The sequence below is a fragment of the Staurois parvus genome, unplaced genomic scaffold (assembly GCF_062004578.1).
Source record: "Staurois parvus isolate SC_StPar_1 unplaced genomic scaffold, SC_StPar_1.0 ptg000538l, whole genome shotgun sequence".
Lineage (NCBI taxonomy): Eukaryota > Metazoa > Chordata > Amphibia > Anura > Ranidae > Staurois > Staurois parvus.
Window position 1 is genome coordinate 1,972,526 of NW_028318334.1, and position 17,072 is coordinate 1,989,597.

At 42.0% G+C, this 17,072-nt stretch overlaps 1 protein-coding gene across 1 annotated transcript in view; it reads right to left on the reverse strand.

Annotated features, from left to right (window-relative positions):
* LOC149451451 (inactive phospholipase C-like protein 2) overlaps positions 1–17,072 on the reverse strand; it is a 289,791-nt gene that overhangs the window by 3,264 nt on the left and 269,455 nt on the right. The gene's annotated exons all lie outside the window — the stretch shown is intronic.

A 17,072-nucleotide genomic window follows, 5' to 3' on the forward strand; every position in this document is an offset into this window, starting at 1 on the left:
TCATAATATGGTGCCTCCTGCTCTCCTCTCTGCCTGCAACATGAGAATGGCAGAGCCTTGGGGGAGGCAGAACCGCAGTCATGAATGACCTGTCAGTTCCACGTGGTTGACCGGTCGATTGCGATCAACAGGTTGCCAACCCTGATCTAAACCGTTCCATTGTAGCTCTGGCTGTATGTTAGGGACCTTAGATTGTACACCCCTTGAGGGTTAGGGACTGATGTGAATGTACAATATATATGTAAAGTTCTGTGTAAACTGGCAGCGCTATATAAGTACCTGAAATAAATAAATTTACTAAAGCTGGAGAGGGAAAAATCAGGCTCACTTCTGCATACAAACCAATCAGCTTCCAGGTTTTATTGCCAAAGCTTAATTGAACAAGCTGAGGTTATAAGCTGATTGGTTCTATGCAGAAGTGAGCCTGATTTTGCACTCTCCAGCTTTAGTAAATAAACCCCCACTGCCCCCACTGTGGCTTAGCTCCATGCTGCGGTGATAGGTAGTACAGCAATCCCATTGTATAGAAATCTATGGCTGTTGGTGTGCCCCACCAGTACAAGAAGGGGGACAGACATCTGAGTTTATAATAAATCTGCCCTCTGTTTCTATTTATATTATTTAACAACATTTGTATATGGAAACATCTATCCATGGCCCTTACCAATGCATCTTGTACTGGCTCCCTGTCTTGTTTGTCTTTAAGTGATGAAGAAGATGAAGTTACAAATTTAGAAAATGCAACTAATCCATCTTTTGGCAGATTACAAATTTTATATTTGGTTCAAAGAGAATGACATAACCCAAGAGAATTTTTGACTTGAATGACAATATTAAGCCAACTAGAAATGTCTCTATGTGCTGAAAAAAGTGGTTGTCCAATTCTGCACTGATGGGTCACATACTGTAAATTTAATTATTGAAATTCATTGTGGTTTCAGGCAGGTCCTTTCTAACGCTACTCTCAAGGACAAACATCAATTTATTCTGCAATAAGCTACAATGTGTGTGTCTTGTGACATTCTTTTTCTTAAGCAATCTAGTACAAGGTCATTCTCAATAGACAACATGGGCTTCCATTCATCTTAAAGTTGAGGATCAGAGCTGGGGTTATCAGCAGAAAACTCCTGGAGTATGTGCATGAAAAGACGGGGAAAAGTGTTCATATCAGCCTGAGCTTGGACAGGGAAGTACACACCAAGATGTCAGAGCAAGCACCAAAAGGCCTAGCCATCAATTTTTATTCTGTTTACCTGCCCCTCTGCTGCAAATACAACAGGTACAACAGGTAATACAGTCTATCTTGCTTACTAATGGTTGCCAAATTTGACCTTTTTCCCAATTACCCAGCTTTTTGTTAATATAGTGTCTCACAGAAGTGAGTACACCCCTCACATTTTTGTAAATATTTTATTTCATCTTTTCATGTGACAACACTGAAGAAATTACACTTTGCAACAATGTAAAGTAGTGAGTGTACAGCTTGTATAACAGTGTAAATTTGCTGTCCCCTTACAATAACTCAACACACAGCCATTAATGTCTAAACTGCTGGCAACAAAAGTGAGTACACCCCTAAGGGAAAATGTTCAAATTGGGCCCAAAGTGTCAATATTTTGTGTAGCCACCATTATTTTCCAGCACTGCCTTAACCCTCTTGGGCATGGAGTTCACCAGAGCTTCACAGGTTGCCACTGGAGTCCTCTTCCACTCCTCCATGACAATATCACGGAGCTGGTGGATGTTAGAAACCTTGTGCTCCTCCATCTTCCGTTTGAGGATGCCCCACAGATGCTCAATAGGGCTTAGGTCTGGAGACACGCTTGGCCAGTCCATCACCTTTACCCTCAGCTTCTTTAGCAAGGCAGTGGTTGTCTTGGAGGTGTGTTTTGGGTCGTTATGTTGGAATACTGCCCTGCGGCCCAGTCTAGGCAAGACACACATTTTTGTACTCCTCACCTGGTTGCCGCCACACACGCTTGACACCATCTGAACCAAATAAGTTTATCTTGGTCTCATCAGACCAGAGGACATGGTCTCAGTAATCCATGTCCTTAGTCTGCTTGTCTTCTGCAAACTGTTTGCAAGCTTTCTTGTGCATCTTCAAAAAGCTTCCTTCTGGGACGATAGCCATGAAGACCAATTTGATGCAGTGTGTGGCGTATGGTCTGAGCACTGACAGGCTGACCCCCCACCCCTTCAACCTCTGCAGCAATGCTGCCAGCACTCATATGTCTATTTCCCAAAGACATCCTCTGGATATCACACTGGGCATGTGCACTCAACTTCTTTGGTCGACCATAGCGAGGCCTGTTCTGGGTGGAACCTGTCCTGTTAAACCGCTGCATGGTCTTGGCCACCGTGCTGCAGCTCAGTTTCAGGGTCTTGGAAATTTTCTTACAGCCTAGCCCATCTTCATGTAGAGCAACAATTCTTTTTTTCAGATCATCAGAGTTCTTTGCCATCAGGTGCCATGTTGAACTTCCAGTGACCAGTATGAGAGCGTGAGAGCGATAACACCAAAATGAACACACCTGCTCCCCATTCACACCCGAGACCTTGTAACAGTAATGAGTCACATGACACCAGGGAGGTAAAATGGCTAATTGGGCCCAATTTGGACATTTTCCCTTAGGGGTGTACTCACTTTTGTTGCCAGCGGTTTAGACATTAATGGCTATGTGTTGAGTTATTTTGAGGGGACAGCAAATTTACATGTTATACAAGCTGTACACTCACTACTTTGAGAAACTAACAGAAAAAGTTGTGGACTCAATTGGAATAGGGAATTTGTAAATACTCAAGAATAATAAATCAAACAAAGGAGAAGATGATCAGTGGCGCATGAAAACTTCTTTATTGCAGACAAAATTAAAAGTATAAAACAAACACAAAAAATCGTACCACACTCCACAGGTCCCAAGTAGGTAAATCCCTGTCAGGGGAAAACTCATTAGTAGAAAGATAATTTTATGGATGACTCATTTGTAAGACTAATTTGTAAGCTATAACATGTTCCATGCAGGAAAGAGTTCGAAAGCATAATAACAAGAAAAAAACTCCTATACTCAGATTTGACCAGCCATAAGTGCCAGGATTAACCAAGCACCAGACCAATCATACAATGAGAATGGTGTAAATATTAGTGTAATACATGGAGGGATGCAGGAAAGGTAGCAAAACCCCCCTCATACACTAAACACCAAGGCATCAAAATCACAGCAGCAACTGATCCTAAACGTATGACCACATGTAGTCCGGAGGAGGATATAGATAATGGTATATGAAAAGCCCATGACCCTCTCAGGTGCCAAGCTGTAGGGCTGGAAGAGTATCTCCCTGGGAGATCCTAACAGGCCACTGTAACCTCCCTCATACATGATCAGGTCAAGGACTAAGCTGGTGTATTGATGGATGTTCCTGAGAGTAGGTATGCTCTAAAGGTGGTTTAGGTGGAAACTGAACTCCCTTGAGAGGATGTAATATGTAGTGGCCGTAGATGGACTAGAACCGGAATTTGCCTCAAATGGAAGGTGATTAGTATAACTTACAAATGAGTAATCCATACAATTATCTTTCTACTAATGAGTTTTCCCCTGACGGGGATTTACCTACTTGGAACCTGTGGAGTGTGCTGAGAATTTTGGTGTTTTATACTTTTAATTTTGTCTGTAATAAAGAAATTTTCATGCGCCACTGATCACCTTCTTCTTTGTTTGATTATTCTTGAGTATTTACAAATTCCCTATTCCGGTTGAGTCCACAACTAGTTCTTTTTTTGTTAGTTTCTCATTGGCTTGGTGTCTAGGGATTCCCGGAATACTTATTTTTTGTCTGATTGTATATACAGTCATGGCCGAAATTGTTGGCACCCTTGATATTTCTCCAGGAAATCATGTATTTCTCACGAAACGTATTGCATTAACACATGTTTTGCTATACACATGTTTATTCCCTTTGTGTGTATTGGGACAAAACAAAAAAAGGGAGGAAAGAAAGCAAATTCGACATAATGTCACACAAACCTCCAAAAATGGGCTGGACAAAAGTATTGGCACCCTTTCACAACTGCGGATAAATAAGAATGTTACAAGCATGTGATGCTCCTGTAAACTCACCTGGGGCAAGTAACAGGTGTGGGCAATATAGAAATCACACCTGAAAGCAGATAAAAAGGAGAGACGTTCACTTAACCTTTGCATTGTGTGTCTGTCTGTGCCACACTAAGCATGGACAACAGAAAGAGGAGACGAGAACTGTCTGAGGACCTGAGAACCAAAATTGTGGCAAAATATCAACAATCTCAAGGTTACAAGTCCATCTCCAGAGAACTAGATTTGCCTTTGTCCACAGTGCGCAACATTATCAAGAAGTTTGCAACCCATGGCACTGTAGCTAATCTCCCTGGTCGTGGACGGATGAGGAAAATTGATGAAAGATTGCAACGCAGAATAGTCCGGATGGTGGATAAGCAGCCCCAAACATGTTCCAAAGACATTCAAGCTGTCCTGCAGGCTCAGGGAGCATCAGTGTCAGCGCGAACTATCCGTCGACATTTAAATGAAATGAAACGCTATGGCAGGAGACCCAGGAGGACCCCACTGCTGACACAGAGACATAAAAAAGCAAGACTACAGTTTGCCAAAATGTACTTGAGTAAGCCAAAAGCCTTCTGGGAAAACGTCTTGTGGACAGATGAGACCAAGATAGAGCTTTTCGGTAAAGCACATCATTCTACTGTTTACCGAAAACGGAATGAGGCCTACAAAGAACAAAACACAGTACCTACGGTAAAATATGGTGGAGGTTCAATGATGTTTTGGGGTTGTTTTGCTGCCTCTGGCACTGGGTGCCTTGACTGTGTGCAAGGCATCATGAAATCTGAGGATTACCAAAGGATTTTGGGTCGCACTGTAGGGCCCAGTGTCAGAAAGCTGGGTTTGCGTCCAAGATCCTGGGTCTTCCAGCAGGACAATGACCCCAAACATACGTCAAAAAGCACTCAGAAATGGATGGCAAAGAAGCGCTGGAGAGTTCTGAAGTGGCCAGCAATGAGCCCAGATCTAAATCCCATTGAACACCTGTGGAGAGATCTTAAAATTGCTGTTGGGAAAAGGTGTCCTTCCAATAAGAGAGACCTGGAGCTGTTTGCAAAGGAAGAGTGGTCCAAAATTCCGGGTGAGAGGTGTCAGAAGCTTATTGATGGTTATAGGAAGCGACTGATTTCAGTTATGTTTTCCAAAGGGTGTGCAACCAAATATTAAGTTAAGGGTGCCAATACTTTTGTCCAGCCCATTTTTGGGGTTTTGTGTGACATTATGTCATATTTGCTTTTCTGCCTCTGTTTTATATTTGTTCCAATACATACAAAGGGAATAAACATGTGTATAGCAAAACATGTGTTAATGCAATACCTTTTTTGTGTGAAATACTTGATTTTCAGGAAAAATATCAAGGGTGCCAACAATTTCGGCCATGACTGTATTTTTAGGTACCTTGAGACCTCTTTCTGGAAGTTTTGCAACACTCACTACTTTACATTGTAATAATGTGTCATTTTTTCAGTGTTGTCAGATGAAAAGATATAATAAATATAATTTACAAAAATGTGAGGGGTGTACTCACTTCTGTGAGATACTGTATGTGCAGGTTCCTGCTGCCTGTCCCAGGTCAGTCACTTTGTTTCATCCTCAAGGTTATTCCAGTCTGCAAGGTATGCAAAAGACACCCCTCAAAACAAGAAAGGCAGTATCATAAAACTGAGGTTCTAAGGCCGGGAATCCAAAAGTAACTTACCCTTTGCAGACAAAAACATCTAACTTCCATCGAATGCATAGTCCACTTTTGGACTGTGTGTACAGCTGTCTGTTCAACAGGTCCTGCTGGAAAAACCAGCATTTGATCAGCGCTTGCAGCCAGTGGCTTTGAGCATTGATCATAGTGTGGGGTGGGGACACTACATAACACCATGCTTATAAACTGTGCATTTGGGAGTGAGCCCATGGACCTCATGATTTAGTTGGAAGACCACAGTTCCACTGGTTTGCAGTTTGTGAAACAAGAGCAACAGAGTACTGTCAGTGATTCTTTTTTATTTGCTTGAACATCCAAATTTTCAGGACAGGCTTCCTTCCACCCCACCTTGCATTCTTGCCCCCCCCCCCCCCCCTAATGCCACCATAGGAAGCCGTTTTCTATGGAGGCACTCGTGTGCTTGATCCTGAATTGGGTTGTTTGCATCTATTCAGACACACAGCCAGTCTTGTCCCTGCCCCTCGCTCTCTGCTCACAGGGTTTGACTGACAGCAGCAGGAGCCAATGGCTCCTACTATTCTCAGCCAAGTTCGTGAGAGTGGGAAGAAAGAAGAAATGCTACAGCAGACATGCACAGTGCTGGACAGAGCTCAGGCTCAGGAGAGTATTTGGGGGATGGGGGAAGCTACTATAAAAGGTTAGTTTTATCTTAATGCAATGAATGCATTAAAGTAAAAAATCTTTTACCTTTACAATTTTAACATTCTGCTAAAGTACTGCTTTGACCTTAAAGAAGGGGGAACACCCCAAAAGCTTCTCCTGAAAATTTGGATGTTCTTGCAAATAAAAAAAAAACATAATGGACAGTACTCAGTACCGGGACAATGTCATCCAGCGCCCAGGGCAAAGATGAAAACTGAGCCCCCCCCCCCCCCCCAAGCTTCACGGTGTGCAAGCTTAGGGGATTCTATTTACTCAGTGTATTATCATATTTTATTTTTTTACCTAACACTTTAATGAATTTAATAAATTAATCTGATGATCATCCCTTGCGATAGCTTGGGTTGTGACAGAACTGGAGTCTATTAAATTTGCGCTTGACACTAATGCATTCGATAATTGGCAGGAATAATACTTTATTCTGGTCATCAGAATGCACTGATGAGCAATGCACCTAAACACATCAAACGCCTGTAAAAGGGGCATTTTAGTCCAGTGTGCATGAGGCCAAAAAAAAAAAAAAAAAAGTTTTAGCACTTGAGCCCCTAACAAGATAACTCATAATTGGGGACTGGGCACAAGTAGAGGGTAAATGTATTAAAACACCTTCTTGTATAGAAGGGAAAATAGGGCATCTTGAGTTCATAATCGGGATAGTATTACCACAGCCTCAAATTAAACACAATGGTTTAAAATGGATATGGTCCAGAACCAGACAAAAAGGTGAATAAAAGTACCTGGACCAAATGGTGTATAGCCATGTGTCCTCAAAGAGCTCAGCTCTGTTTTTCTGGAGCCATTGTTTTAGGGACACTCTAATGACTAGCATTGGCTTAAGGCCAGTGTGGTGCCTTTATTTAAAAAGGGGTCAAAATCTTTACCAAACAACTAGAAATATTATAAGTGATAATCAGCATGAATTCACAAAAGGCTGAAGTTGTCAAACAAATCCATTTTGTTTTTATGAGGAGGTAGGCAAAACCTTAGACAAAGGAATGGCTGTGGATATATTGGATTTTGCAAGGGCGTTTGACATAGTTCCCCACACACGGCTAATGTGTAAGTTAAAGTCTATGGGCTTGGAAAAATCTGTATGTAAATGGATAGAAAACTGGATAAAAGATCGTATTCAGAGAGTAGTGGTTAATGATTCATACTATCAGAGCCACCGATAAGGGGGTAACACCGGGCCTCCTGTAGAGGGCCTGGGCCCTGTCACCCAGCAGGGGGCCCAGCCAGCAGCTTCAGACTTAATGTAGGATGTCACTATGTATAGTCAGTCAGTGTATATAATATACTATTCCCTACCAGAGTCCCAGGCAATCATCCTCCCTGCTGGGCTGAGGGGGCTCCGTCTTTTCACCTCTAGAGACTGGCCGTGGGGACTTATTTTTTCTTTTTTGGGTGGATGTATACACTATCCTGTGATGAGATGCAGTAAGCCCCCCACTGCTGGTCTGGCAGAGTGATTGGGATTATAGAAAACAAAAAGGGCGCACCGACCTAGTGCATTATCGTTTAAAATATTTATTGAAAAAACAAGGTAAGTATTATACTCACATTGAACATAAAAACACAGGCATATCACACCTAACAAGATGGCCTGTGATGGCTCGTAACACGTTAGCCAGTTGGTCATCCAGGGTTCCATCGTATGAACTCAGATACGGCTTGGATATATTATCGTGTGACATGCCTGTGTTTTTATGTTCATTGTGAGTATAATACTTATCTTGTTTTTTCAATAAATATTTTAAACGATAAAGCACTAGGTCGGTGCGCCCTTTTTGTTTTTCTATTTGCATTCAGTGAAGTTGGACCACCCCGGTCTGTTGAGGGCAGCAAGCAGTGCATGTTTCAGAACATCCTTACTGGTTCCACTGAGTCCATTCCCAGCGCAGGAGAAAAGTGTGCTGTGTTAGAGTGATTGGGCTTGCCTTGCACACTGTCTGACTCTTCCAGCAAGGAAGTGCTGAGGGAATCATGCAGAAGAAGAACATTGGCAGGCTGGGGGCAGCTGGCTGGAACTGGAAGTGATCAGGGTGCAGGTCCATTTATCTGGCAGCCCAGCAGTGGAGACACAGAGGGATGCCCAGCTCTGAGCCTCTAGCAGAGGTCACAGGACAGGTCGAGATGACATGAGATGACAGCACACTGCACACATCTCTTTAGGCCTGTATGTAATGATATAGCAGGAGTAGCCACATGTGATCATCATGATGGCAGTCACACTCACAAAGTAAGCCCTGATTCATACATGTGCGTTCCTGCGGGCCATGTTTTGCGCAGATACAAGAGCTCATTCATTTGAATGGACTCCTGTGCCCGGGATACACAAGGAAGAAGTCCCTGCACTTCTTTGGAAACCACAGCCTGCATGGGAACCTCGGTTCCCAGTGTGGTTGCATTTTCCATTGCGAGCGGAGTGTCATTACAATTAATGGCACCCATCCACGGGTCCGCATTCTTCTGTATGGGTGGTGCGGCTGCACTAATTTTTGTGCGGATCCGCAGCGGCAGCACCCACACATGTGTGAACCTAGCCTAAAGGTGTTTTGAGCCCCAGCACCTGTACTGTGCAATTGCCATGATGATAATGAGGACGATCATTGAGGGTCAGTTCACACCATAGAAAACGCAGTGCAGATGCATTTCTGCATGTGTATTTTTGGCACATTCCAGTGCGTTTTTGACGCGTTCCAGTGTGTTCTTGAAACTTTCCGGTGCGTTTTTGATGCTTTCCAGTTCATTTTCCCCCTCTTTTTCTTCAATTTAAATAGGGACATATGCGTTGCAGTGCAGTTTTGGTGCATTCCATTGTGTTTTTTCGCGTTCCAGTACAGTTCTGTGCAGGAAAAATGCAGCCTGTTCTACTTTTTTTTTCTACAACCAAAACGCACTGGAACTGCAAGCACTGATGTGGACTATGACATTGACAACCATATAACTATATTATTTTCTGTGAGTTTTGGATGCAGAAAAAAAAGCACACTGAAACGCATGTAGTGTGAACCGGCCCTCAGGGCTAAATCACAGATGCAGTGCATTTTTTTTCTGCATCAAAAATGCATGCACAGTGTTTTCCATGCATTCCAATGGCCCTGGTTCACACTAGTGCAGTCAGTTCCAGTCAGTTTCCGGTGCAGAAAACTAAGTAGAACATGCTGCATTTTTTCTGTACAGAACCATACTGGAACATGGCAAACTGCACCGGAACTGCATGTGGTGTGAACTGAAAGCAAAAATGTATCAGGAGTGCATTTTTGTGGTTTGAACTGAAGGACAGTGAAATGTAAGCTGGCCATAAATGATTCAAATCTTGGCCAGTTCAGCAGGGACCAGCCAAGATTTGAACCATGTATGGGCAGGCTGTACACAAGTCAGTTGTTGTATGGCTTGTGTACAACCAGCCTGTCAGATTTTACATGCGATTATTGCTAGCAGCTAATATAGCCACTAGCAGTAATCAATGTGCTCTCCCGGAATGGACGGTTTCCCCATCATACTGACTGTGTTGATGGGGGAAAGAAAATCGCATCATCTATGGCTTGCCTTAAAACCCCGATAACACAGGATGGACTCCACTTTGCTCAGCAGGGGGTCTGTCCACCAATCAGAGCAGAGCGGGCAGATCTGTGTCTGCTCAATTTATGCAGAGTAGCCACTTCAGCTCCAGAAGATTTTGCACTCCCTTCATGGCCAGGCCATTTTGTCCTGATTAGCACAGCAATACTTTAACTGGTATTTACACAGTCATGCAACACTGTACACAAACACAATTTATATCATTTTTTTCACACAATAGAGATTTCTTTTGGTGGTATTTGATCATCACTGGGTTTCTTATTTTTTGCAATCCAAAATGAAAAAAGACCAAAAATATAAAAAAAAACATTTTTTACTTTCTACTTTAAAACATATCTAATAAAAAAATGTAAAAATCCAATTTCTTCATAAATTTTAACCAAAATGTACTCTGCTACCTGTCTTTGGCAAAAAAACAAAATCCCAATAAGTGTATGTTGATTGCTTTGTGTGAAAGTTATAAGGTCTACAAACTCTGGTATAAATACTGCAATTGTTATTTATTAATTTATTTTTTATACTAGGAATGGCGGCAATCAGCGACTTATGCTTGGACTGTGATAGGGCAGCAGGCAATCTGACGCTAACTGACACTTTGTGGGAAATGACTAACTGCCACTGACATCACCAGTGACAATAATACAGTGATCAGTGATAATACTATACATGGACACTGTACTAATGACACTGGGAAGGAGGCAAACAAAGGGTTAACTGCGTGCCTAGGAAGTGTTAATGTGTGTAATATTGGATGATTTTACTAGTGGATTTTTTTGTTTTTTGTCCATGCTTAGCAGGGTATGAAAAAAAACATAATTTGTCACAGTACAGAGCGCTGTCTGTGAATCACTGAGCCAATCAGCGGGTCAATCAGTGACCTGCTGATTGACTTGTGCTGTAATGAATTACAGCACAGGCGGGTCAGCGGGCGCATGCCCTACCCGGAAGCCCTGATCACATACTAAGTACAGTTAGGTCCATATATATATTTGGACACAGGCACAATTTTCATACTTTTGGTTCTGTATGCCACCAGAATAAATTAAAACTAAACAATCCAAATAAATTTGAAGTGCAGACTTTCAGCCTTACGTCACGGGGTTGAACATAAATATCAAGTACAAATTTTAGGAACTTCAACCATTTTTATACACAGTCCCTCCATTTTCAGGGACTCAAATGGAATTGGACATATGAATATAATCATAAATAAAATGTTCATTTTTAATATTTTATTGAGAATCCTTTACTGGCAATGACTGCCTGAAGTCTGGAACACATGGACCTTACCAAAGACTGGGTTTCCTCCTTTCTGATGCTTTGCCAGGCTCTAACTGCATCTGTCTTCAGTTGTTCTTTGTGGGTCTTTCTGCCTTTAGTTTTGCCTTCAGCAAGTGAAGTGCATGCTCAGTTGGGTTGAGATCAGGTGATTGACTCAGCCATTGCAGAATATTCCACTTATTCTCCTTCAAAAGCTCCTGGGTTTATTTTGCAGTGTGTTTTGGATCATTGTCCATCTGTACTGTGAAGCGCCGTCCAATCAACTTTTCTGCATTTGGTTGAATCTGGGCTGACAGTATATCTCTAAACACTGCAGAATTCATCCAGCTGCTTCTGTCTTCTATTACATCATCAATAAACACCAATGACCCAGTGCCACTGGAAGCCATGCATGCCCATGTCATCACACCATATTTTACAGATGACACATGAGCTTTGGATCATAAGCTGTTCCAAGCCTTCTTCACACTTTTTTCTTCTCGTCATTCTCGTGCCGATTCATCTTAGTTTCATCCGTCCAAAGAATGCTTTTCCAGAACTGGTCTGGCTTTTTAGCTGTTGTTTTGGCAAAGTCTAATCTGGCTTTTCTATTCTTCAGGCTTATGAATGGTTTGCACCTTGTGGTGAACCCTCTGTATTTGCTCTTGTGAAGTGTTCTCTTGATTATAGACTTTGACAATGATACGCCCACCTCCTGGAGAGTGTCCTTCACTTGTCTGGATGTTGTGAATGGGTTTTTCTTTACCATAGAGAGGATCCTGCGATCATCCACCACTGTTGTCTTCCATGGACATCCATGCCTTTTTATGTTGCTGAGCTCACCAGTGCATTCTTCTTTCCTCAGAATGTACCAAAATTGTTGATTTGGCCACTTCTAATGTTGCTGCTATCTCTCTAATTGATTTTAGTTTTTGAAGCCTTACAATCGCCTATTTCACTTGCACAGACAGCTCCTTTGAACACAATGTAGGTTCACAGCAATAGATTCCAAATGCAAATACCACACTTAGAATCAACTCCAGACCTTTTACCTGCTTAATTGATGAAGAAATAATGAAGGAGTAGCCCACACCTGGCCATGAAACAGCTTTTGATTCAATTGTCCAATTACTTTTGGTCCCTTGAAAAAGGGGGGATGGCTACTCTTAAGAGCTGTAGTTCCTAAACCCTTCCTCCAATTTGGATGTACATACCCTCAAATTAAACCTGAGTGTGCACACTTTCAGGCCATATCCATTATATAACTATAGCTTGAATATGTTTTGGTAAATACCTGAAAAAAACTAAAATTGCGCCTGTGTCCAAATACAGTATATATGGACCTAACTGTATGTTATCAAGTGCAGAAGAGCCGCTCTGCCACTGTATATGTACGTTATATGGTCGGCAAGCGGGTAAACAAAGTCAGAGCATGCTCTGCTATATGGGCGGTCGGGTGTAAATGGGTTTTGCTGGTCATTTACACTTGACTGCCCTCAAATTCAATCCACGTAGACGGAGGAGGATGGATTCCCTTCCATTTTTTTTAACTGATCGGTTTGGAGGTAGGTGGATGTAAAAAGACACAAGTCCGTTTACATCTGCCAGAGGTGAATGGAGGGTCCGATTAGGTCTGCCTGAAAAAGGCAGGCAGACCCAATCAGACTGATCGTGTAAAAGGGGCCTTAGGCCTCATTTGCACTTGTGTTTGGGGGTATGGTAAAAATGTGCAGCTCAGCATCCGTTTCTCCCTCCCCTCTGTGATGAATGAAGTCGGATGCTACAAGGACGATTTCACTTCTCGTTTTAATTCTGTGTTTCCCTGGCCAGGAAAGCAGCCAATCAAACCAATCTGTGTATGATCAGTTGCCTTAGAGGGCAGAAACAATTGAGTACTGTCCGTTAATACTTTTTTTATTTGCACTAAAAAAAAATTTTGAGGACAAGCTTTCGGGGAGTGTCCCCCTCTTCAGGTCCAAGCAGTACTGAACAGTACTGCTTGGACCTGAAGAAGGGGACACTCCCCGAAAGCTTCTCCTCAAAATTATTTGTTAGTGCAAATAAAAAAAGTATCACGGACAGTACTCAATTGTTTCTGCCGCAAATGCACTAATACGGCTACAATCGCCTCAAGCTTAGAGGGCAGGAAATTGTTCAGGGGTCTAATAGACCCCAGATCTCTCCATAAAGAGGACCTGTCACTGCCCCATCTATTACAAGGGATGTTATTCATCACCTGTGATAGCAATACAGTTGTAAAAAAAAATCCATAAAAAAGTAATAATTCTAGCACTAGAACTCCTGTCTAACTCTAAAAGGCTTTTAAGCATCATCTATGGACAATTTTAGGTACCGTACTTTGTCGCCATTTAACAGGTGTGTACAATTTTTAATCTTGACACATTTGGTATCTATTTACTCAACACAGCATCATATGCTGCACTATGGCTGGGAAGACTGCAAGTGCTAAAAGATATAATATTTGAAACCAACACATTGCCAAAAAAAAAAAAAACAAATCTGCTACTCATAGTGATTTAGAGAAAAAGGCCTGGGAGCTCAAGTGGTTAAAGGAGCACTTCACCATTCCCCTCTTCCTCCCCGTAGAAAATTTTTTCGTACCCCCCCCCCCCCCCTTTCCACTTACTTTGCTGGTTTATCTACAATTAACATACATGCCCAGCAATTCCAGTATTGTTCTGACTGGCTACTCCACTGCCACTTGCCAGGTCTTGCATTGCACCTTCTTTTCTCTTTTTTTGCAGCCAGCACCTGATGATACACCGCTGTGTGTCCCTGCTCCTGTAGTCTCCTGGGATATGTGATGGGGTTACATCCCAAGAGACTACAGGAGCAGGGAAATGTCATATTTTCTAGGGAAGAAAACCACAAAAAATGGCTTTTGACTACAGCTAAGAAGTGTCCTAAAATGACTGTAAAGCTTTTTTTTTTTTTAAACTAAAACAAACATGTTATATTTACCTGTTCTGTGTAATGGTTTTGCACAAAGCAGCCCCGATGGGGTGGGTGATGGGGCCAGGGGTGGGGTTTGAGGGACCCTGTCAGTTAGGCTGTATGGGGCCCCATGATTTCTAACAGCAGCCCTGCATACTATGAATGGGCTAAAGGTTATTAGTGGTGTAACCCCAAGGTCCAGTGTTGGGACCCTTACTTTTTTAACCTATTGATAAATGATAGAAGTTGGGAATAAAAGCACCATTTATGTGATACCAAGCTAAGTTGTGAAATACAGACCGTACAGGATGTCTCCAACTTACAAACAGACCAGAATGCGCCGCTTGATTGGGCAACTATGTGTGCAAATGAGGTTTAATATCGATTCATATAAAGTTATGAACAAACAAAGAGATCACTGTGCCTAGATAATATAAATGAGCTGCCAGAACAGTAAATTTGTGATGCCAGATTTGCAATAATTGTGTAAAAAAGTGTGCAGCACTACAAAAGACTTAGAAATGAGTTGATATCAAAACAGTGTGAAGTCATACCATTGTAACCAAAAAAAAAAAAGAAAGATGTGAACAAAAAGACTGTTTAAAATAAATAAATAAATGTATTGTGAACTTTTAGTAATTCTTATCATATCCCTAATTCAGTGTTTATACAGTCCACATATACACAAATCCAAAAATGTGCTAAGCCAATCTTGAAAACTGTGTGGCACCAGTGTGCAATAAAACAGATCAGTGCACCCAGATTCCAGGATATACTCCAGCTTCTTAGCAAATTCTGTTGACCATTACTGATTGTAAATGGTCAAAAGTGCATAAGGAGTTCATCTCTTCCAAAAATCACTGCAACTCCTCCGTACACCATATTGGAAATAAATCACCACAATATCTTGCAAAGGATAAAAGGCATTCCCATAGCATGATACTGTATATGCTTTTTATTTAAAATATAGTGTGCACTCAGAATAAACTCCAGAACGTGTCATGTATAGTAGCGGTCTTCTAGGCAGACAAAGTGGACCCACCAACCAATCAACTCAGCGTGCATGATGACATATAAATGTTTTTCCTTTTTATTGGTTGAACTGGATGGACTTTTTCAACCAGACTAACTATGTAACTATCTTCTACTTTGTCTCCATGCTCATGTCTTGCAAGGCCTTGCAGTGAGCCAATGTTCATAAACCTTTCCTAATGTTCCTATAGTGAGGGGAAGAGACAGGGTTCCACATGGGCATGCATGAAGATAGTTACAAACTTCAAAGCTTAACATCTTATACATCATTTAATTACTGTACATTTCCCCTCTGAAATCTCATATGCCAGACTAATGAATATAGAATATCATAATTTATGTACTGCTAACTGTTCCACAGCGAGATGCCAGCAGGCAAATCTCTTGATATTTAATCACGCAAGATTTTAAACACACTGTTTATTCAAGCAGCTTAATGACTCATTTAGATGACCCAGACAGGATTTCCATAAGCAGGGTCTAAATAAAGCCATTTTCCTGGATATGCACATTAGAACAACAATGTTTGGGAACAGATCTATGCATCATTGAGACAATTGTATGACTCTAAACCAAACAAGACCACTCCAAGTTCTTTAAGACAGCTGAAATCTGACTACCAGTAGAGGCACTTTAGGGGAAAAAAACCATTGAACTATACAAAGCAAAGAATAGAGCAGGCGTCACTAAATGGTGGACCACGGTCTGGACCTGGACCAAATTACAGACCTATCTGAACTGCAGCTCTGCCACTTAGCAGCCTGAGTATTATTTCCCAGGTGATATTCTCCTGCCCCCTTGCCTCCACAGCTTTCATCCTTACACAGCAGGTAGAAGGTGTGGTATGTCTGGACAGAGGGTGGGATCTGTGCAACTTTTTAACAAGCTGGTGATTTGTTGCTAGGACGTTGGGTTGTCCTATCAACCAATCACCTGCCTTTTAACATGAAAAGCTGGCAGCTCCCGCCCTCTCTCCACTCATACCATGCTTTCTGCCTTCTACCTACTGAATAAGGTAGGATTGAAAGGAAAGCTGTGATTGGAAGGAGGTGATGTATAGGAGGAGTGTTTTTGTAAAGGGGCCTGGGATGCCAAAAAGGAAGAGGGGCTGTGAAGGGAACTGAGATACAAGAGAGGGGGGACTGTGAAAAGGATTGGGATGCAAAGAAGGGTGGCTGTGAAGGGGACTGGGATATGAGAAAGGGAGGCTGTGAAAAGGACTGGGATACAAGAAAGGGGGGCAAAAAGGGGCTATGATGTGAAGGAGGTACGATAAAATGTGCTGCAAACGCAGCAAAGTGAACCATGTAAATCTTGTCACTCAAAAATAAGCAGAAGCTTCTTTTGGGCAACAAACTTTGCGCAATGCGATTTATCGCACCCCCCTACTGCAGCAAAACCGCACCGCATTTTGGTACCAATGAAAATGAATGGCACCCAAACACGCGTGGTGCAGTTTTTGCAGAGATGCTTTGGGATTGTGGGTTGAATCGATGCGATTCTGCCCAAGATTGCAAATGCCCAGATGTGAATGGGGCATCAAAGTGACACCTGTCCTTGTAAACAATAAAAAAATCAGTAAACGCTAAAGAAGAGTACATGGCATCTTTCTCTCCTTGCAGGAGATGAAGATGTAAATAAACAATTGTAAAAAAAAAGTTATAAAAAAAGAAAGAAAAAATAGCTAGATCAAGGTTTGACCTATGTCAGTGCAAGAGGTAGTGTTAGGGTCAAGGTAAGAGTCAAAGGTGATCATAAAAGGTTAG